The 22,868-nt window shown below is 39.4% G+C and overlaps 1 long non-coding RNA gene across 1 annotated transcript in view; it reads left to right on the forward strand.

Annotated features, from left to right (window-relative positions):
* Positions 1–212: 212 nt before the first annotated feature.
* The window catches only part of Gm40601, a 29,760-nt gene continuing 7,104 nt past the window's right edge, over positions 213–22,868 (forward strand). The window contains exons 1-2 of the long non-coding RNA XR_871460.1: positions 213–235; positions 3,083–3,225. This is a non-coding gene — a long non-coding RNA (predicted gene, 40601). The remainder of the gene's footprint in view (positions 236–3,082; positions 3,226–22,868) is intronic.

A 22,868-nucleotide genomic window follows, 5' to 3' on the forward strand; every position in this document is an offset into this window, starting at 1 on the left:
TCCATCCCCTGAAAGCAGTAGAACTTGGCAGCTTTGGCCATGTGGCTTTAGAGTTCAGAATAGAAGGGACTACTGAGACAACCGATACTGGTTAGCTGGAGCTAAGATATTAGCGGTGATTAAGAAGAGACCAGCATCACTGAGGTGAAATCTTTTGAGAAGTGTTTTCTGAGAGCACAAAGAAGCTGTGTTCCAGAGATACCCAAGGTTATACCTCATGCTGCAGCTGGACTTGGTATGTAGGAATCACTCAGGTGGTACTGGTTTTGAAGGTATGAAGGGCTCATGGAGAGCAGCTGAGGTTTGGCACTGTGAGAGGGAATTGAAGGTCATTGTTGAAGGTTCAGCCTCAGTTGCAGTTGACAGCCCTAGCCTGATGGGGTCATGCAAAGTAGTTGAGGCTTGGCTCCATGAAGAGAGCCTAGGAGAGGCTATTGGTAAAGCCTAGTTACACCAGAAAAGCCCAGTGTATTAGAGATGCCAGTACCACAAGATAATCACCAAGAACAGTAGCAGCAGTGGAGTGGAGACAACTAGAGCTTAGAGTGTTATAGAAGGCAGTGTTGGAGTTGTAACCCAAGCCTTTTGGAGGAGCCTAGTATATCATATGTGGATTCCAGACATTGGAACAAGAAGCTGTGACCGTGTAGTTTTCCTGTAAATCACAAAATGTCTGACATGCAAGAGCTTTGGAATACCAGCAGAGGAAAACTGCTAACAGGGAGGGGAACCAGCCCAGGAGAAGGAACTTTGTTGCAATCAACAAAGAAGAAAAAGGATTATAGATCTGAAGACCACTTTGATATCAGCCATGGAGATGCAAAGTTTGGAGTTTGCCCAGCTGGTTTCCTAACTTGCTTTGGGGATCATAGTTAAGTGACTGGATGAGTTGCAGAAGAAACTTTGAACTTTGGACTTTTAACATTGTTGAGACTTCTGTAGACTATGGGGACTTTGGAAGTTGGAGTAAATATATTTTTTTATTATGCTCTGGCTAGGTATAACCCTCATAGACACATTTGTCTGAACAAGCTTATGGGGGCCAGGGACTGGAATGTGATGGCTTGTATACGCTTGGCTCAGCGAGTGATACTGTTAAGAGGTGTGGTCTTGTTGTAGTAGGTATAGCCTTTTTGAAGTAGATGTGCCACTGAGGCATGGACTTTAATACCCTAGTACTAGCTGTCTGGAAGTCAGTCTTCTCTTAGCAGCCTTCAGAGTTGCCTTGGTCCTGGTTTCTGTTCACAGGAGTAAAACCCTAAAACAGAATCGAATCCATGTTCTCTGGAAAGCAGTTAGTGTTCTTAACTACTCAAACACACTTTAATTCTTTTTTTTTAAATAAAATGAAACAATGAAATGGAAACTAATATCCAAAGAGGGGGGGTTGTATCAACACAGGATAAAGTGTGTGGATAAATTAACACCTAATGAAAATAAACCCCATATGGGATTGTTGATCAAGTACTCTCTCTCCTTGTCTAGGACTGGAGGGCAGGCTTCTCTTATTTCCTCCACTGGACAGTGATAACTGAGCTGCCACCCACCTGTTCCTTCTGTGAAGGAGCAAGGGTTGGGCTCCTATTCTTCCTCTTGAGCCAGCACTTTCTGAAACTGAATCTTCCCTCTCGCTCTCTCCTCTCTTCTCTCTCTCTCCTCTCTGCCTCTCTCCCTCTCTTCTCTCTCTCTCTCCTCTCTGCCTCTCTCCCTCTCTCTTCTCTCTTCTCTCCTCTCTCCTCTCTCCCTCTCTCCCTCTCTCCTCTCTCCTCTCTCCTCTCTCCTCTCTCCTCTCTCCTCTCTCCTCTCTCCCCTCTCCCTCTCTCCTCTCTCCTCTCTCCTCTCTCCTCTCTCCTCTCTCCCCTCTCCCTCTCTCCTCTCTCCTCTCTCCTCTCTCCTCTCTCCCTCTCTCCTCTCTCCCTCTCTCCTCTCCCTCTCTCCTTCTCTCCTCTCTCCTCTCTCCCTCTCTCCTTCTCTCCTCTCTCCTCTCTCCCTCTCTTCTCTCTCCCTCTCCCTCTCTTCTCTCTCCTCTCTCCCTCTCTTCTCTCTCCTCTCTCCCTCTCTCCCTCTCTCCTCTCTCCCTCTCTCCCTCCCCCTCTCTCTCTCTCCTTCTCTCTCTCTCTCTTCCTCCCTCCTTTTGTTGCTCAATTTGTGCTTTCTCCCACTTCTCTTGGTAGTCCTTTTTACTTATTTTTATAGTTCAGGTTTCATCTGGAGTCTGTGCTCCACATTCTCTTGTGATGTTCATGTGATTTTTTTTTTCAGGAAAACAAAGAGGAAATTTCATGTCAAACATGGCATGGTTGACTATATAGTGAGCTTTAATGATAGCATGAATACCAGGGGTTGATCTTAACTATTAAAACTAACAAAATAAAAACTACTTAAAATTAAAAGAATGATAACAAAGGAAAATAATCTCATTTTAACACTATTGAAATCTTTTTTCCATTTTCACCATTCATCATGCTTAGCCCTGAACCCCATCAAACTTCCCACATTCCCGAAAAGCAATGGCAAGCAAAGAAAAAATGGTTCCATCCAGAATTTCTTAAGCAAAGAAAAGAAGAATCTTCAATGCTATCCCTGATCTCGCCCCTCTGCCCATTTCTACCACTGGCCAAGGCAAAAGCAGTTTTCTACCCTATGTCACAATTACAAGATCACTTTGAAACCCAAGGTGCACGTTGTCCAAAGTCTAGTATCTGCTATGGTTTACCTTGTGAATTTCCATTTCTTCCTGCTATTCTTGAAAACACATTGATGTCCACCCCCAGTTTGCTTGAGACGTTGAGAATTTATAGCCATGCCCTACTTCCAGCTCCTTCTCTCTTCTGGGTGTTTTCTTTTTCTTTCTGCTTCTTGTTTTCTGTTGAAGATGTCATCTCTCAGCTTCTTGTTCCAGCTGCCTGCTGCTACACCTCCTCTGTTATTACACACTCTCCTCTCGGTACCATAGTCCTAAAATATTTTCTTCTGTAAGTTGCTTTAGGTCATGATATTTCATCACAGCAACAGTAAGGGATTAAAGCCTTGAGCAAGTGTCCCTGATTGAGTGTGAAATTAAATGTCTCTACTCTTTCAGGTTCTGAATGCTTGGTCCCCAGAGTATGGCATAAGTCTGGGAGGTGATCGGCTCTAGCTGGACTAAGTCACTGAATGTACCTTCAAAAGTTGTATGTAGTCCCTGGTCCTGTTCACTTTGCTCTGCTTCCAATCTGCCATGAGGTGAGTAATTATTAACCACACATTCACAGTGTTTGACCTCACCATGGTCTGTCACTGACCAAGCTATGGACAGTGTATTGAAATTTCTGAAACTGTGCCCCAACTTTCCTCTTTCTGACCAGTTTCGGTCACAGTGACAATGAAAGTAACTCAGAGAGCATTCTAAGAAGAGGTACTGAAGTGTAATGGACAGGAGAAAAATTTGTCCTTACATATAAGCTCTTGGTTTGCACCAGTGAAGCCATGCAACTTAACCGGGCACCCTCAGTCATTTGTCAGGACTGACAGGCTAGAGGACAGCTGGTTGATGGGTCAAACTCTCGGAGGATGCGCTGTGATCCATGACCCTGGAAATGTTTCAAAGACTTAGAAAGTTCAGACCATGCGTTCATGATTATATTGACATATCAGTCCTACATAAGAATGGTCTGGTATTGTGGAAGGGAAAAGGAAAAAAATCTCTGCTCACTGACAGAACTTTGCTAACGTGGATCCACTGGAAGCCTATATCCCACTGGCTCAAGAGTGGTTTGCTTATTTTTATTACTTTTTACATATGTTCTTTTTTTTTTTTTTTTACATTGTAGCTCTGACAACATGTCAAATTATCAATCACTCTGGCTTGAAAGCTACTGAATCGCTCTCTCTACCACCTGTTTGAATAGTTGAAACAAAAACTGTCCTTGTAGCAATTTGTTTGAATAACTAAAACATTAAAAGATCTTTTAAAAAAATCAAGTGACAAAGAAAGGGAGAAACCTACATGATCACCATGCCTTCCAAAGTGAAAATATTTACAGAAATTCTAAGCCTGATAAAGTGCACCTCCCCACAGACACACAGACCAACACCCAATTCTAATCAGAGGTACACCCAACTTCTCGTCCTTGTGTGTTCCTTTGCAGCAGATTAATGTCTGCCAAATTACTCAGTCTGACAACTTGGCTTTGATCTCTTAATTTTTCACCTTCCTAACCCCTAAATACACCCCTCAAACCTACTTGTAGATATGGTGCACTGATTCCAGCCCCCTACCCCCATCACACTGGAATTATATTTTATCCTGCTTTCAGCCAACCTTTCAGAGCTGTAAAAGCTAGAGGATCCTGCTCGTGGTCTCCCTATAATCTTGGACTTGCTTTCTAAATCTTTAACTAACTTGAATACATTGAACCCCTCCTATCCATCGAAATCCCTTTCTATTTTATTCCCCATACTTTTCCTAAATCTACCAGATTTTCTAAATTCTCAGGAAAATCAATGGATAGCAAATGATCAAAATATTGGATCAGTGGTCTGATTTTCCTTGTAAAATTTTACTCTTTGAGAATTTTACACACACACACACACACACACAGAGAGAGAGAGAGAGAGAGAGAGAGAGAGAGAGAGAGAGAGACTATATATATATATGAAAATAATTTGTATGTAAAATATTTTGATCATTGTTTTGCCCCCCTCATCTTCTCTCAAAATTTCCCTACTTCCCACCCATCCAGCCCCACACATTCTTTCTCTCTTTAGAAAACTAAAAATCAAAAACCACAAAAGAGTAATAGCACCCCTCTCCAAAACACACACAAAGGAAAGAATCAACAACAATAAAGAAAAAAATCCCATAAAATCGGCAAGTATAGATCATAAGTGAAAGACCAATAAGGTTAAAAAATATGAGAAATAAAAGCATTGAGTTTGGTTTGTGATGGCCATTTTACTATTAGGCCATCCACTGTTGCCCTTGAAGTGTGGTTTGTATACCAAGGAGACTCTGTTGGCGAAAACTAACTTTTCCTTTTCAAGCACTTGTCAATTGGAAATAAATGGCTTCTTAATTAGTTATTGGAGCTCCTGTCCACCTCCCTTTCTCGTGTCACGGCCCCATCTGGTGTAGAGTTGGGTAGCCCCTGTACTCAATGCCACCAGGCTTCTTGTGTCTGAATAACATGCTTCCTCCCTTTCCTTGATCCTCTCTCATAACCTTCTCGTCTACTTTTCTGTATAGTTCCCTGAGCCCTGAGGGAAAGGCTTTGATGGAGACTTTTGATCAGGGTATTCCAAGGTCCCTCTGCACATTGTGCATTTGTGGGTCTCTGCATTTGTTTCCATCTAGTGCAGGAGTAAGCTTCTCCGATCATAGTTGAGCAAGACAGTGATTTATAGATATAGGAGAATGTGTTCAGACAAGATTTCTTGCTATGTTCCTTTAGAAGAACAATAGTATTTTGTTTTCCCCTAGGTCCCTGGTCTAACTAGTCTCAGATTTCAACCAATGGAACATTGTCAGTCATCTCACTGAGTGGGACTTAAACCCATTCAGATAGTGGTTGGTTATTCCCATAACATTTGTGCTACTATTTGTGCCCGTGTATCATCCAGATGGTCTCATACAGGGTATTTTTTAAAATATTTTTATCAGGTATTTTCTTCATTTACATTTCCAATGCTATCCCAAAAGTCCCCCATACCCTCCCCCCCCCCACTCCCCTACCCACCCAATCCCACTAATTGTCCCTGGCATTCCCCTGTACTGGGGCATATAAAGTTTGCAAGTCCAATGGGGCTCTCTTTCCAGTGATGGCCGACTAGGCCATCTTTTGATACATATGCAGCTAGAGTCACGAGCTCCGGGGTACTGGTTAGTCCATAATGTTGTTCCACCTATAGGGTTGCGGATCCATTTAGCTCCTTGGGTACTTTCTCTAGCTCCTCCTTTGTGGGCACTGTGGTCCATCCAATAGCTGACTGTGAGCATCCACTTCTGTGTTTGCTAGGCCCTGGCGTAGTCTCACAAGAGAGAGCTCTATCTGGGTCCTTTCAGCAACATCTTGCTAGTGTGTGCAATGGTGTCAGCGTTTGGAAGCTGATTATGGGATGGATCCCCGGATATGGCAGTCTCTAGATGGTCCATCCTTTCATCACAGCTCCTAACTTTGTCTCTGTAACTCCTTCCATGGGTGTTTTGTTCCCAATTCTAAGAAGAAGCAAAGTGTCCACACTTTGGTCTTCGTTCTTCTTGACTTTCATGCATTTAGCAAATTGTATATTATATCTTGGGTATCCTAAGTTTCTGGGCTAATATCCACTTATCAGTGAGTACATATTGTGTGAGTTCCTTTGTTATTGGGTTACCTCACTCAAGATGATGCCCTCCAGGTCCATCCATTTGCCTAGGAATTTCATAAATTCATTCTTTTTAATAGATGAGTAGTACTCCATTGTGTAAATGTAGCACATTTTCTGTATCCATTCCTCTGTTGAGGGGCATCTGGGTTCTTTCCAGCTTCTGGCTATTATAAATAAGGCTGCTATGAACATAGTGGAGCATGTGTCCTTCTTACCAGTTGGGACATCTTCTGGATATATGCCCAGGAGAGGTATTGCGGGATCCTCCAGTAGTACTATGTCCAATTTTCTGAGGAACCACCAGACTGATTTCCAGAGTGGTTGTACAAGCTTGCAATCCCACCAACAGTGGAGGAGTGTTCCTCTTTCTCCACATCCTTGCCAGCATCTGTGTCACCTGAATTTTTGATCTGAGCCATTCTGACTGGTGTGAGGTGGAATCTCAGGGTTGTTTTGATTTGCATTTCCCTGATGATTAAGGATGTTGAACATTTTTTTCAAGTGCTTCTCAGCCATTTGGTATTCCTCAGGTGAGAATTCTTTGTTCAGCTCTGAGCCCCATATTTTAATGCAGTTATTTGATTTTCTGGAGTCTACCTTCTTGAGTTCTTTATATATATTGGATATTAGTCCCCTATCTGATTTAGGATAGGTAAAGATCCTTTCCCAATCTGTTGGTGGTCTTTTTGCCTTATTGACGGTTTCTTTTGCCTTGCAGAAGCTTTGCAACTTTATGAGGTCCCATTTATCGATTCTCAATCTTACAGCACAAGCCATTGTTGTTCTATTCAGGAACTTTTCCCCTGTACCCATATCTTCGAGGCTTTTCCCTACTTTCTCCTCTATAAGCTTCAGTGTCTCTGGTTTTATGTGGAGTTCCTTAATCCACTTAGATTTGACCTTAGTACAAGGAGATAAGTATGGATCGATTCGCATTCTTCTACATGATAACCGCCAGTTGTGCCAGCACCATTTGTTGAAAATGCTGTCTTTTTTCCACTAGATGTTTTTAGCTCCCTTGTCAAAGATCAAGTGACCATAGGTGTGTGGGTTCATCTCTGGGTCTTCAATTCTGTTCCATTGGTCTACTTGTCTGTCTCTATACCAGTACCATGCAGTTTTTATCACAATTGCTCTGTAGTAAAGCTTTAGGTCAGGCATGGTGATTCCACCAGAGGTTCTTTTATCCTTGAGAAGACTTTTTGCTATCCTAGGTTTTTTGTTATTCCAGATGAATTTGCAGATTGCTATTTCTAATTCGTTGAATTGAGCTGGAATTTTGCTGGGGATTGCATTGAATCTGTAGATTGCTTTTGGCAAGATAGGCATTTTTACTATATTGATCCTGCCAATCCATGAGCATGGGAGATCTTTCCATCTTCTGAGATCTTCTTTAATTTCTTTCTTCAGAGACTTGAAGTTCTTATCATACAGATCTTTCACTTCCTTAGAGTCACGGCAAGGTATTTTATATTATTTATTTCATTTTGATCAAATTTTGGTATGTCATAGAGATCAAAAACCACATGCATTCGTCTAGGGTTTCTAGGGTGGTGTAATACAGACTTTCAAAGCACGTCCTTATAATTCTGTGAGTTTCTTCAATATTTGTTGCCTCGTGCTTAATCTCTATGTGTGTTAGTCTGGTTCATTTCTCTCTTTCTTTAGTTAATTTGTTCAAAGTTTTGTTTATTTTGTTTTTATTTTAAAAACAGCTATTTATTTCATTGATGTTTTATATATTGTTTTTGTTGTTTCTACTTTGATTTAAGCCCTGATTTTAATTATTTCTTCCTATCAATTGTTCCTGGATATTGTTTCTTCTTGTGGTGTTTGTTTGTTTTGCTTTCAAGTATATAATTAAGTTATTAATCTAAGGTTTCTCTAGTTCCTGGTGTAGGCACTTAATGTTAGTGAATTTTCCTCTTAGAATGTTCTTCATTATGTCTCACAGGATTTGGTATTCTGTGTTTTCAGTTTCATTCCATTCTAGAGGTTTTTCATTTCCATCTTCATTTCTGCCTTGAGACAATTTTTATTCACTACTTGGCTGTGTACTTTTTGCCATTTCTATTGTTGATATCTAGCTTTAATTCACAGTGGTCAGGTAGGATAGAATGTGTTATTAGTTTTCCTGTATTTGTCACAAATAGCTTTGTGTCCTTATATGTGATCAACTCTGAAGAGAGTTCCATGGGCAGCTGAGAAGAATTATGTTTTAATGTTTGGGTGAAATGTTATGTAGATATCTGTTAGGTTCAGTTAATTTGTGTTATTTAACTTCAACACTTCTCCACTTAGATTTTGTCTGGATGATCTGACTATTGGTGAAATTGTGGTATTAATGTTACCAACCCTCTCTTCATTAGAGTTAATACTTGAATTTAGATGCAGTAGTGTTTCTTTTATGAAATTTGATGCATAAGTAAATAGAATTATGATATCCTTTTGCTGTGTCATTCCCATGACAATTATGGATTATGCTGTGTCCTTCCATATTACTTTGGATTAGTTTTGGTTTTAAGTCTATTTTGACAGATATACCTGTTGTAGAAATTATTTAATCCCAAATCAGGGTTTCAACCTCACCATTTAGTTCCCAGATAAAAAACACATACAACATTTATATTTACAATAAGTATTGATCAGCACAGGAGCTGGGCAGATACCTATCTTCTATACTATTAGAAGAATTTTTTTTATTAATTACTACTTACTCTGTTTCATCTGGGCTGTTCTTAAGGCCAATTGGCCAACCCTCAGAACCATATTTTCTTGACTCCTAATCCATAATACTTTCTCTTTCCTACTCCTCCCCCATCTTCTTCTCTTCATGGTTTTCCTCCAACCCCAAGCCCAGAAACTTAAACCCCAACTATGTCTCTTCTGCCCAGCTATTAGCAGTTGGCATCTTTATTTACCAATAAGAAATACCTTGGGAGCAGGGTCACTTAGGTCTATGTGCAGACACCAGGTCCTAGAGGCCCAAATATTAGCATTAGAATACAATTTGCACCAGGTCAACCCACTACATTTCACTCCTTTTGTCCAAGTAAAAGGGTTCTTTTTCTTATAGTAACAAACAATACATAGTAAGAACTATTTTGAAAAAATATAAAGTTATTAGTATGAATACCATGTAAAAGTCCAGGCTGTATTTTGTAACCTGGATGATGTACTTTGCAATTCTGTACCTAAATCATCTTCTAATTTAACTTGTATTACCATCCTAGAACACCTTAAATCCTAAACAACTTAAGTTCCAAGGTGAGACGATTACTATCTGGTCTTCAATCCTGACAGAGTTGAGAAGGAATAAACATTTGAGTATGCAGGAAGCTTCTAAAATTTAAACAATTGGCAAAAAGAGCTGACTGCTTAGTCAGTCCCCAACATACCTAATAATGTTGGAGCATCTATCTTCAGCCTTCAGGCCCAGAACCTCTGACAGACTTTACGTGAAGCAGGAATTATGAAGGACTAACTTATCCTGTATCTGCAGAGCTTAGCAATTGACTATCCTGTGTCCATTTTTCTTTTTAGGACAGCATTCTGTCTGCAAATAAAATTGGGGCATTTCTTGCCCAGTGGCTAGCTTACCACAATTGAAGCAACTCAACATGGATATATTGATGCTCATCATCTTCTTTCAAGTGGATGGGGTTACTGTCAGGAACAGACATGCTATGTATCTGTATCAAAAGATATTTTAATAATGAGATAACTTTAAATGCCATATTCTGTGGATCTCTGATGCATTTTTGAGACCATATATCTTCATATATCATAATGAATTGTTAAACATTGAATGAATATATATATATAATATATACACATATATTATATATATATATATAATTGGAATAGCCTTGAAAACATTTTATTGTAATTAACTAAATTGTATGATCATAAGTTTGACTATCTAATTATTAATTAGCATTACTTAATTATTCTAAAAGTTTGTAATAGTAGCTATTAAAAGGACTGGGCCTAAGGCTTTATATTCTTAAATGAGTTGCATAGGCACAATGCCTATCTAAGAGTAACAAAATTAATTTTAAATTTTGTTTCAATAGATTAAGATTTATACCAATGAAAACCTTAAGCCTGTATCAGTATCTAAAATTTTATATTATTGTTAGAAAATATAACCTCAATTTTGCATCAAAATATAAAAATCACTACCATGTATGATTATGGCTATAAAATGCTTTTGTTTAAGAGTAGATTTAATACATTATCCCTATTCGTCTAATTTCTTATAGTATTAGTATACCCCCCTTTTTTTTTCTTTTTAACCCCCTTCCCTTTCTCCTAAGAAAGGATAGGGAAGAAAAAAAGGAAAGATGGAAATCCTTGAGTCTAAGTTCTCTATTTAGCTTCCTCTCTGTCCAAATCTATAAATATTTGTAAATTATCCCTTAAAATGGCAACCTACTGATAATTCACAAAATGACCCAAGCCATCCATCCCAACTTAAGGGACTGGGAAAACCATCTTCTTATATTTGCTTCCTGCTGAATTGGGGTGAAGAATTCTTGTTTGGGGTCCAAACAAAAACTAGGAAAATGCTTCTTAGTTCTGTTTCCTTAGAATACCTTTTTCCACACTTTTGCTTTAAGGTTATATCTGTTCTTGATGATGAGGTATGTTTCTTGGAGGAGTAAAATGTTAGATCCTGTTCTACAATCCAGTATGTTGATTTGTGTCTTTTTATTGGCGAATTGAAACCATTACTATTGAGAGCTATTACTGAATATTTTTTATTACTGCCTGCTATTTGCTACAGTGTTATTTTTATTCTTAAAGACCTCCTTAGGCTACCATTTCTGGGATTATTTGTTCACTGTATCCTCTTGTGTGTAGTGAAACTCCTCTTCAATCAAGTTTTCCTTCCAGTGTCCTCTGTGGAGCTAGATTCATAGACAAAAATTGCTTAAATTTATTTTTATTAATTTTTTCCTTTGCTTCTTATTGATCATTTTGCTGAGTATAATATTCTGGACAGGTGTCTGTGGTCTTTCAGAGCTGGTAGAACATTAATGCAGTACATTCTGGCTTTCAAAATCTCCATTGAAAAGTCAGATGTTATTCTCATAGACCTGACTTTACACGTGACTTGGCTTTTTATTCCTTGAAGGTTTTATTTTCAATTAAAATTTTTTATAAGTTTTGAGATTATAATATAGTTATGACATTTCTCTCTTCTTTTCTCTCCCTTCAAACCCTCTCCTTTACCCCTCCCACTTCCTGTGTGGTTACTGGCATCTTTTTTTCACAAACTGCAATTGCATGCATTCACGTATATACATACATATTTCTACATGTTCAGTCCATATAATGTTGCTTGTATATTTTCAGGGCTGACTGTTTGCCACTAGTAAACATCTGGTCTGCTCTTCCCAGAGGTAAATTAGTGTTCCCACCCCCAGCTTTTCTCATGTGCCTACAGTTCTCTCTGTAGGGTTGAGTCCTAGTAGGCTTTCCCCCATCCACTTTGGCATGTCCATTGGTGCCATACTTGTTTAACTAACATTTGAGCAATCATAGACTTTATGATGGTGACTTCCAATATTACTAGTAGACACAATTTCTAAGCAAACTTTCTGACCCTCTGTTTCTTATAATTATTCTGCCTCCTCTTCTGCAATGTTCTCTGAGCCTTAGGTTTCAATTTTTTTTTTATAGATGCATCCATTCAGACTGGGCTCTATAACTACATTCTGATTGTGTGCTTTTGGATAGTGGCGTCTCTCTGTTGTAAAGAGATGTTTCCTTGCTAATGAAGTCATGGTTATTGGAGGAGACTCTATAGCCACTAACTTAGTAACCCAGCAAGTCTCTAACAATAATCTGTAAACATTTGTCTTTATACTAGCAGACAAGTATGGTATTCTCTTGCAGCTTTTAATTACCTTTCCCTGTTCTATACATTAGTGTTTGTATCACTGTGCCTCACAGGGAATTTCTTTCATGGACCTGTCTTGTGCATGTTCTGTATGCATTTTGCTTATCTTTCTTTATATTTTAGAAATTTTCTTCTATAATTTTGTCAAAATATTCTTTGTGTCTTTGACCTAGGTTTTTTCTGTTTCCTTTATATCTATTTTTTTTTTTTGAGAAGACAAAGTTTCACTTTATTACCTACAAATTTCTTTTTTTTTTCCATTTTTTATTAGGTATTTAGCTCATTTACATTTCCAATGCTATACCAAAAGTCCCCCATACCCACCCACCCCCACTCCCCTACCCACCCACTCCCCCTTTTTGGCCCTGGCGTTCCCCTGTGCTGGGGCATACAAAGTTTGCATGTCCAATGAGCCTCACTTTCCAGTGATGGCCGACTAGGCCATCTTTCGATACATATGCAGCTAGAATCAAGAGCTCAGGGGTACTGGTTAGTTCATAATGTTGTTCCACCTATAGGGTTGGAGATCCCTTTAGCTCCTTGGGTTCTTTCTCTAGCTCCTCCATTGGGAGCCCTATGATCCATCCATTAGCTGACTGTGAGCATCCACTTCTGTGTTTGCTAGGCCCCGGCATAGTCTCACAAGAGACAGCTACATCTGGGTCCTTTCAATAAAATCTTGCTAGGGTATGCAATGGTGTCAGCGTTTGGATGCTGATTATGGGGTGGATCCCTGGATATGGCAGTCTCTACATGGTCCATCCTTTGATCTCAGCTCCAAACTTTGTCTCTGTAACTCCTTCCATGGGTGTTTTGTTCCCAAATCTAAGGAGGGGCATAGTGTCCACACTTCAGCCTTCATTCTTCTTGAGTTTCATGTGTTTAGCAAATTGTACCTTATATCTTGGGAATCCTAGGTTTGGGGCTAATATCCACTTATCAGTGAGTACATATTGTGTGAGTTCCTTTGTGAATGTGTTACCTCACTGAGGATGATGCCCTCCAGGTCCATCCATTTGGCTAGGAATTTCATAAATTCATTCTTTTTAATAGCTGAGTAGTACTCCATTGTGTAGATGTACCACATTTTCTGTATCCATTCCACTGTTGAGGGGCATCTGAGTTCTTTCCAGCTTCTGGCTATTATAAATAAGGCTGCTATGAACATAGTGGAGCATGTGTCCTTCTTACCAGTTGGGGCATCTTCTGGATAAAAACCCAGGAGAGGTATTGCTGGATCCTCCGGTAGTACTATGTCCAATTTTCTGAGGAACCGCCAGACTGATTTCCAGAGTGGTTGTACAAGCCTGCAATCCCACCAACAATGGAGGAGTGTTCCTCTTTCTCCACATCCACGCCAGAATCTGCTGTCACCTGAATTTTTGATCTTAGCCATTCTGACTGGAGTGAAGTGGAATCTCAGGGTTGTTTTGATTTGCATTTACCTGATGATTAAGGATGTTGAACATTTTTTCAGGTGCTTCTCTGCCATTCGGTATTCCTCAGGTGAGAATTCTTTGTTCAGTTCTGAGCCCCATTTTTTAATGGGGTTGTTTGATTTTCTGAAGTCCACCTTCTTGAGTTCTTTATATATGTTGGATATTAGTCCCCTATCTGATTTAGGATAGGTAAAGATCCTTTCCCAATCTGTTGGTGGTCTTTTTGTCTTATTGACGGTGTCTTTTCCCTTGCAGAAACTTTGGAGTTTCATTAGGTCCCATTTGTCAATTCTCGATCTTACAGCACATGCCATTGCTGTTCTGTTCAGGAATTTTCCCCCTGTGCCCATATCTTCAAGGCTTTTCCCCACTTTCTCCTCTATAAGTTTCAGTGTCTCTGGTTTTATGTGAAGTTCTTTGATCCACTTAGATTTGACCTTAGTACAAGGAGATAAGTATGGATCGATTTGCATTCTTCTACATGATAACCGCCAGTTGTCCCAGCACCAATTGTTGAAAATGCTGTCTTTCTTCCACTGGATGGTTTTAGCTCCCTTGTCGAAGATCAAGTGACCATAGGTGTGTGGGTTCATTTCTGGGTCTTCAATTCTATTCCATTGGTCTACTTGTCTGTTTCTATACCAATACCATGCAGTTTTTATCACAATTGCTCTGTAGTAAAGCTTTAGGTCAGGCATGGTGATTCCACCAGAGGTTCTTTTATCCTTGAGAAGACTTTTTGCTATCCTAGGTTTTTTGTTATTCCAGATGAATTTGCAAATTGCTCCTTCTAATTCGTTGAAGAATTGAGTTGGAATTTTGATGGGGATTGCATTGAATCTGTAGATTGCTTTTGGCAAGATAGCCATTTTTACAATGTTGATCCTGCCAATCCATGAGCATGGGAGATCTTTCCATCTTCTGAGATCTTCTTTAATTTCTTTCTTCAGAGATTTGAAGTTTTTATCATACAGATCTTTCACCTCCTTAGTTAGAGTTACACCAAGATATTTTATACTATTTGTGACTATTGAGAAGGGTGTTGTTTCCCTAATTTCTTTCTCAGCCTGTTTATTCTTTGTATAGAGGAAGGCCATTGACTTGTTTGAGTTTATTTTATATCTAGCTACTTCACCGAAGCTGCTTATCAGGTTTAGGAGTTCTCTGGTAGAATTTTTAGGGTCACTTATATATACTATCATATCATCTGCAAAAAGTGATATTTTGACTTCCTCTTTTCCAATTTGTATCCCCTTGATCTCCTTTTGTTGTCGAATTGCTCTGGCTAATACTTCAAGTACTATGTTGAAAAGGTAGGGAGAAAGTGGGCAGCCGTGTCTAGTCCCTGATTTTAGTGGGATTGCTTCCAGCTTCTCTCCATTTACTTTGATGTTGGCTACTGGTTTGCTGTAGATTGCTTTTATCATGTTTAGGTATGGGCCTTGAATTCCTGATCTTTCCAAAACTTTTATCATGAATGGGTGTTGAATCTTGTCAAAACTTTTTCTGCATCTAACGAGATGATCATGTGGTTTTTGTCTTTGAGTTTGTTTATATAATGGATTACATTGATGGATTTTCGTATATTAAACCATCCCTGCATTCCTGGAATAAAACCTACTTGGTCAGGATGGATGATTGCTTTAATATGTTCTTGGATTCGGTTAGCAAGAATTTTATTGAGGATTTTTGCATCGATTATCATAAGAGAAATTGGTCTGAAGTTCTCTATCTTTGTTGAATCTTTCTGTGGTTTAGGTATCAGAGTAATAGTGGCTTCATAAAATGAGTTGGGTAGAGTACCTTCTACTTCTATTTTGTGAAATAGTTTGTGCAGAACTGGAATTAGATCTTCTTTGAAGGTCTGATAGAACTCTGCACTAAACCCGTCTGGTCCTGGGCTTTTTTTGGCTGGGAGACTATTAATAACTGCCTCTATTTCCTTAGGTGATATGGGACTGTTTAGATGGTCAACTTGATCCTGACTCAACTTTGGTACCTGGTATCTGTCCAGAAATTTGTCCATTTCGTCCAGGTTTTCCAGTTTTGTTGAGTATAACCTTTTGTAGAAGGATCTGATGGTGTTTTGGATTTCTTGAGGATCTGTTGTTATGTCTCCCTTTTCATTTCTGATTTTGTTAATTAGGATTTTGTCCCTGTGCCCTTTAGTAAGTCTAGCTAAGGGTTTATCTATCTTGTTGATTTTCTCAAAGAACCAACTCCTCGTTTGGTTAATTCTTTGAATAGTTCTTCTTGTTTCCACTTGGTTGATTTCACCCCTGAGTTTGATTATTTCCTGCCGTCTACTCCTCTTGGGTGAATTTGCTTCCTTTTTTTCTAGAGCTTTTAGATGTGTTGTCAAGCTGCTAGTATGTGCTCTCTCCCGTTTCTTCTTGGAGGCACTCAGAGCTATGAGTTTCCCTCTTAGAAATGCTTTCATTGTGTCCCAAAGGTTTGGGTACGTTGTGGCTTCATTTTCATTAAACTCTAAAAAGCCTTTAATTTCTTTCTTTATTCCTTCCTTGACCAAGGTATCATTGAGAAGAGTGTTGTTCAGTTTCCACGTGAATGTTGGCTTTCCATTATTTATGTTGTTATTGAAGATCAGTCTTAGGCCATGGTGGTCTGATAGGATACATGGGACAATTTCAATATTTTTGTATCTGTTGAGGCCTGTTTTGTGACCAATTATATGGTCAATTTTGGAGAAGGTCCCGTGAGGTGCTGAGAAGAAGGTATATCCTTTTGTTTTAGGATAAAATGTTCTGTAGATATCTGTTAGGTCCATTTGTTTCATCACTTCTGTTAGTTTCACTGTGTCCCTGTTTAGTTTCTGTTTCCACGATCTGTACCTTGATGAAAGTGGTGTGTTGAAGTCTCCCACTATTATTGTGTGAAGTGCAATGTGTGCTTTGAGCTTTACTAAAATGTCTTTAATGAATGTGGCTGCCCTTGCATTTGGAGCGTAGATATTCAGAATTGAGAGTTCCTCTTGGAGGATTTTACCTTTGATGAGTATGAAGTGTCCCTCCTTGTCTTTTTTGATAACTTTGGGTTGGAAGTTGATTTCATTTGATATTAGAATGACCATTTGCTTGGAAAATTGTTTTCCAGCCTTTCACTCTGAGGTAGTGTCTGTCTTTTTCCCTGAGATGGGTTTCCTGTAAGCAGCAGAATGTTGGGTCCTGTTTGTGTAGCCAGTCTGTTAGTCTATGTCTTTTTATTGGGGAATTGAGTCCATTAATATTAAGAGATATTAAGGAAAAGTAATTGTTGCTTCCTTTTATTTTTGTTGTTAGAGTTGGCATTCTGTTCTTGTGGCTGTCTTCTTTTTGGTTTGTTGCGTGATTACTTTCTTGCTTGTTCTAGGGCGTGATTTCAGTCCTTGTATTGCTTCTTTTCTGTTATTATCCTTTGAAGGGCTGGATTCGTGGAAAGATATTGTGTGAATTTGGTTTTGTAGTGGAATACTTTGGTTTCTTTATCTATGGTAATTGAGAGTTTGGCCGGGTATAGTAGCCTGGGCTGGCATTTGTGTTCTCTTAGTGTCTGTATAACATCTGTCCAGGCTCTTCTGGCTTTCATAGTCTCTGGTGAAAAGTCTGGTGTAATTCTGATAGGCCTTCCTTTATATGTTACTTGACCTTTCTCCCTTACTGCTTTTAATATTCTATCTTTATTTAGTGCATTTGTTGTTCTGATTATTATGTGTCGGGAGGAATTTCTTTTCTGGTCCAGTCTATTTGGAGTTCTGTAGGCTTCTTGTATGATCATAGGCATCTCTTTCTTTATGTTTGGGAAGTTTTCTTCAATTATTTTGTTGAAGATATTAGCTGGCCCTTTAAGTTGAAAATCTTCATTCTCATCAATTCCTATTATCCGTAGGTTTGGTCTTCTCATTATGTCCTGGATTTCCTGGATGTTTTGAGTTAGGATCCTTTTGCATTTTGTATTTTCTTTGACTATTGTGTCGATGTTCTCTATGGAATCTTCTGCACCTGAGATTCTCTCTTCCATTTCTTGTATTCTGTTGCTGATGCTCGCATCTATGATTCCAGATCTCTTTCCTAGGGTTTCTATCTCCAACGTTGCCTCGCTTTGGGTTTTCTTTACTGTGTCTACTTCCCTTTTTAGTTCTAGTATGGTTTTGTTCATTTCCATTACCTGTTTGGATGTGTTTTCCTGTTTTTCTTTAAGGACTTCTACCTGTTTGGCTGTGTTTTCCTGCTTTTCTTTAAGGGCCTGTAACTCTTTAGCAGTGCTCTCCTGTAATTCTTTAAGTGACTTATGAAAGTCCTTCTTGATGTCCTCTATCATCATCATGAAAAATGTTTTTAAATCTGGGTCTAGATTTTCGGTTGTGTTGGGGTGCCCAGGACTAGGTGGGGTGGGAGTGCTGCGTTCTGATGATGGTGAGTGGTCTTGATTTCTGTTAGTAGGATTCTTACATTTGCCTTTCGCCATCTGGTAATCTCTGAAGCTAGCTGTTTTAGTTGTCTCTGTTGAGAGCTTGTACTTCAGGTGACTCTGTTAGCCTCTATAAGCAGACCTGGGAGGGTAGCACTCTCCTTGGTTTCAGTGGGTAGAGTATTCTCTGCAGGCAAGCTCTCTTCTTGCAGGGAAGGTGCCCAGATATCTGGTGTTCGAACCGGACTCCTGGCAGAAGTTGTGTTCCACTCACCAGAGGTCTTAGGATCCCGTGGGGAATCCTGTGTGGGCCCTTGGGGGTGTCAGGCAACTCCGCTGGCCCGGAAGCCCCTCCTTTATATCTATTATCTTTAAGATTGGTCTTTTCTCAGTGTCCCAGAATTCCTGGATGTTTTAGGTTGAATTTTTAAAATTTAACATTTTCTTTATCTGAGTCATCATTTAATCTACCTTGTTTTCAAGATTTGATTTATCATTTTCTCTTCACTCAATCTGCTTGCTTTCCCAAGCTTCTCATTTTGAGTTTTGTTTCTACTTGATTTTAGTAATTCTAATTCTTTTTGAATTCCATTTTCATATCTCAAATTGTTATCATTCAACCGTACTTTCATGGTCTTCATTGAGGCATTTATGAAAAAATTCTTTAAAGTCCTTGAATATATTCAAAATTGCTAAGTGTTTTGTGCCTCAGCTAAATTGCTCTCTTCAGCAAATATTAAAACAGGGTTTTAGTGTCTGAAGGAGGCATATTGTCCTTGTTCATGTTTGTGTTTTTGTGATGGGTTCTAGGCATTTGGAATGACACTGTGGTGTTTCTTAGTGAAAATATCTGGTCTCTCCTATGTTGGGTGGGTACTTGATTCTTTGATTGCTGCTAACCCAAACTGTCTGGTATGGACCAACTGAGTGATGGTTATTTCTTAGTCTTGGGGCCACACTAGGTTCCAGAGTTTAGATTCTATTGGTCCCAGATCTGAACTTTTGTGTGAACTCTGCATTTGGATTTCATACAGTCCTAGATTGGTGCATTGGGTAGGGTGGGTGCTTGAATAGTAGGTAAGGAAATTAGACTGACACTGGGGAACCTCTTAAGTAGGATTCAGAACCTGACTTCATGGACAGCTACAGAGACAAAATCATGGGTAGCCTGAGGTCCATGCCATATTTAGTGGTCAGTCCCAGTGGAACGACACTGGGCTGGCAAGATAGGGGAAACCTAGTAGGACAGAACAGAGCAAACAAAGGAGAGCACAGGCAGTTACCTATGTCTCTACCAAGTGTATTAAGTGTTAGGTCCCTTGAAAGGAGGAGGTCTGGGGCCAGCAGAGAGCACAAGGGAATGGAGATGGCTGAGGGGTGGGATGGAACTGAAGAGGGCATATGTGACAAGTCCCCAGGAAGTAGAGATAGAGCTCTACTAAATTTCTTGTGAATATTCAAGGGAACAGAATAGTATCTATCTCCCCTTCTTGGTCTTCTCTACAACCCTCCTCTTTTACCACTGGCTGAACTGACAGCAATTTTTTTTTTTTTTACCTGCTGCCCAGTTATAAGAAAAGATTAGATGAGGTATAGATGTCTAGCATCTATATAGTTTCCATCTTAAATTCCCATCTCTGTTATTCTGAAATGTTTGCTACTATGAAATATATAGATGTTCTTTGACTTACAGTAGATAGCCATTGTAAGCTGACGCTCTCTTTGGTGGATATACATAGCCTACAAGCGAGCATATATTGTAGCAACACAGTCTACAGGACAGAATGGGTTGTATATGGATGATTGGGAGCTGTGGTTTTATGCATTGCCCAGTATCACTAGAATAGCGTACTACATATAGCTATCCCAGGAAAATTTGAAAATTCAAATCATGAAGTATGGTTTCTACTGAATGTATATCACTTTCATACATCACGAAGTCAAAATCTTGTAAGTCATCAGATGGGGACCATCTGTACTGAAAACTAAAATAAAAATATCATTCAAGGTGTGCATCAACATTTTCCTCCCAGATTTGGTTATTTATACAATATGCCAAGGAAATACTAAGTACGCATGCTGACTGCTATGTCAGCCATGAATAAGAAAAAAAAATTACCTGTGTAAATAGAAATGAGAACACCATATTGAATTATCTAAATATGCTGGCAATTAAAATGAATATGATAAGCATTATTATATCTTTAAATGCAGAATAAATTGTCTCTGCTGGATTAAGAATAGCAAGGGTCACTCAGTATTGAAACTGTGACTTAGAGATAGCATAGCAATCACATGAAATTTAATACATTCAATTAGCTTGTACAATGAGATCTTCCAGGCTCTATTTCTTAAAAATCCACATATTTATGGAAGTCTAAAAAATAACCTACTCCTTTATGCTGCACTAGCCAAAGAGTGGACTGGAAAAGAGACTTTAGGGATTCAGTAAACTCAATAAACTCCTAAGACATCAGCCTACATTTGTTATGCTAAAGAGATGAGTCTACTGTCCTTCATGGCAAGATAAGAAATACTGGGCAGAAAGATCTATTATGTAGGATGCTGTCCAAGGAGTTAGATGACATCCTATTCCCAGAACTACAACAAATGGGCCTTCCAACCTTGAGCAAGTCCCTTCCTCTTCCTTTAATACTCTCTCCTAGTCCATCAATTATCCTACCTTTTCAATAACACACTATCACTTTCTAATCAAAATGAAAAAAGGCACTTCCTTGTTTTATACACCAATGCAAAGGATCTTAAGTTCAAATTTGGCACTAGTCAGGCTTCTGCTGAAATCAAAGTTGATTCCAAAACCTTGTGATTAAATGTTTTGGAAAATTGATCTTTAAATGACAAGTCTTGATATATCATGCTTTCATTAGCTAGAGTCTTTAACATCAGGAAAATGAGAGGGAAAGCAGAAAGAAAACGGGATTAAGGAGAGTTAGATGCAAAGAAAGACAAGTATAACTGAAGAACAGAAGGAAGGAGTGGCGTCAATTCTGGTTTCAGGATGAGCCACAGGAAGAAGAGAAAGAACATCAGTGGTGACAGTGACAGCAGTGTGTCATAAGCCTTCTCGGACCTGTGAAGGCATTCTGGAGTTGAAATGACACATCTGCATTCTGTACTTTCAGCTAAGATATCCTGGGACTATAGAGGGAAATTATGTCTGCTGTAAATATTTTTTATGACAAATGGTTCCTTTACCACAGGCATATACATGCAAATAATTCATCCCCATTCCTGGTTTCAGCCATAATTGCAGAAATACTTTAAAGTTCTGAATGACAAACCTAGTTTCTTGTGAGTCTAGAGACCTGCTGGGGCTAAGATGAAGTTTCTTTAAATAGACTTTAAAAAAGAGGCTACCATTATAGTCCCTCCTGACACATATGTGTGTCTTCTTACCTGATGAAGCAGAAGGTAACTATGAACTCTTTCGGTGGCTATGAATATATTTCAGATGGGTGGTTCTATATCCAATCTGCACAGCTCCCAAGCTGGCTCGCAAGTAATCTTCTCTCCTTACCATGCTTCTGGAAAGACTCACATTGAGCTTGTTGTGGAAGTTTAGCAGTCGATTGCAAATTATCTTGGAGCAAACCTTTCTCTAGAAGGAGCTCAGAATAACCTATGATTGTAATTGGAAAGAAGATCTTCACCAGGCTCTGTTAGAGAAGTATTGGTGTTGGCAAAATGTATATATAAGCATGCAAAGTTACATTGGTGTTCTATGTCGTCATACAGCTTCTGGAAGAGAAGGCATCTAGGAGCAGAGTGAATAAAGGGATGGGCCTTTCACCTGCAGGCCAAGAACATGTGTCAAAGGCACATGTTAATGTCCATGAATAAGTGTATTTTGGGAAGATAACAGTGTGAGTGAGTGTGTGTGTGTGTGTGTGTGTGTGTGTGTGTGTGTGTGTGTGTGTGTGTGTACATTCATGAAGTTGTTTGCAGAGGCTAGGAGACATTGGATTCTTTGGAGCCTGAGTTGCAGGTAGGTGTAAGTCATCCAGTGTAGGTGCTGAAAATCAATCTTGAATCCTCAAGAAAAACACAAAGTCCTCTCAACTGCTAAGCTATTGTTCCATGCACAGAAGATGCTGCTTTTAAGCTAGAAACGAAAGTGAGATCAGATGGCCACAGTGGAAGTGAAGAGTCCCAGCCCCTCAGACTGAACGGACCAGAGGGAAGGAAACAGGTGATCACACTGACTAACGGCTAAGTTTCCTGGGTCACTGGGGTCTTGCTGCCTCATGGGTACAAAGCTTCAAGGGACTGGACAAATGGATTTTGCTCAGTTTGCTTCCGATTCTGCTTGCCGTTCTTGGCTTCTCCCTAACATGGTAGACAAATCATCCTGAAAGGAAAACAAAAATATTCTCCACAAACACTTGCTCTATGTTGTGTGATTTGCTAGGTTTTAAAGAACGGCAACCACACTGACTGGAGTTACTGCCTCCATTTACAAAAAGAATACAATTGTTATTACGTGGATAAGGAGATTCTATGTGCTTGCTGCCAAGGTGCGAAGACTGGTATTGAATACTGCCTAAAATAAATATGGAAGAATAAGCATTACCGCAAGAACACAGCAGCACAGCATCTTAGAGAAAAATAAAAAATCTGCATCTGCCACTGCTCCCACATTTTACGATTAAGGCAAACCATGGCTCATAGCTCCTGATGGCTTCCTTCCTTCCTTCCTTCCTTCCTTCCTTCCTCCCTCCCTCCATCCCTCCCTGCCTCCCTTCCTT

The sequence above is a fragment of the Mus musculus genome, chromosome 10 (assembly GCF_000001635.26).
Source record: "Mus musculus strain C57BL/6J chromosome 10, GRCm38.p6 C57BL/6J".
Taxonomy (NCBI): domain Eukaryota; kingdom Metazoa; phylum Chordata; class Mammalia; order Rodentia; family Muridae; genus Mus; species Mus musculus.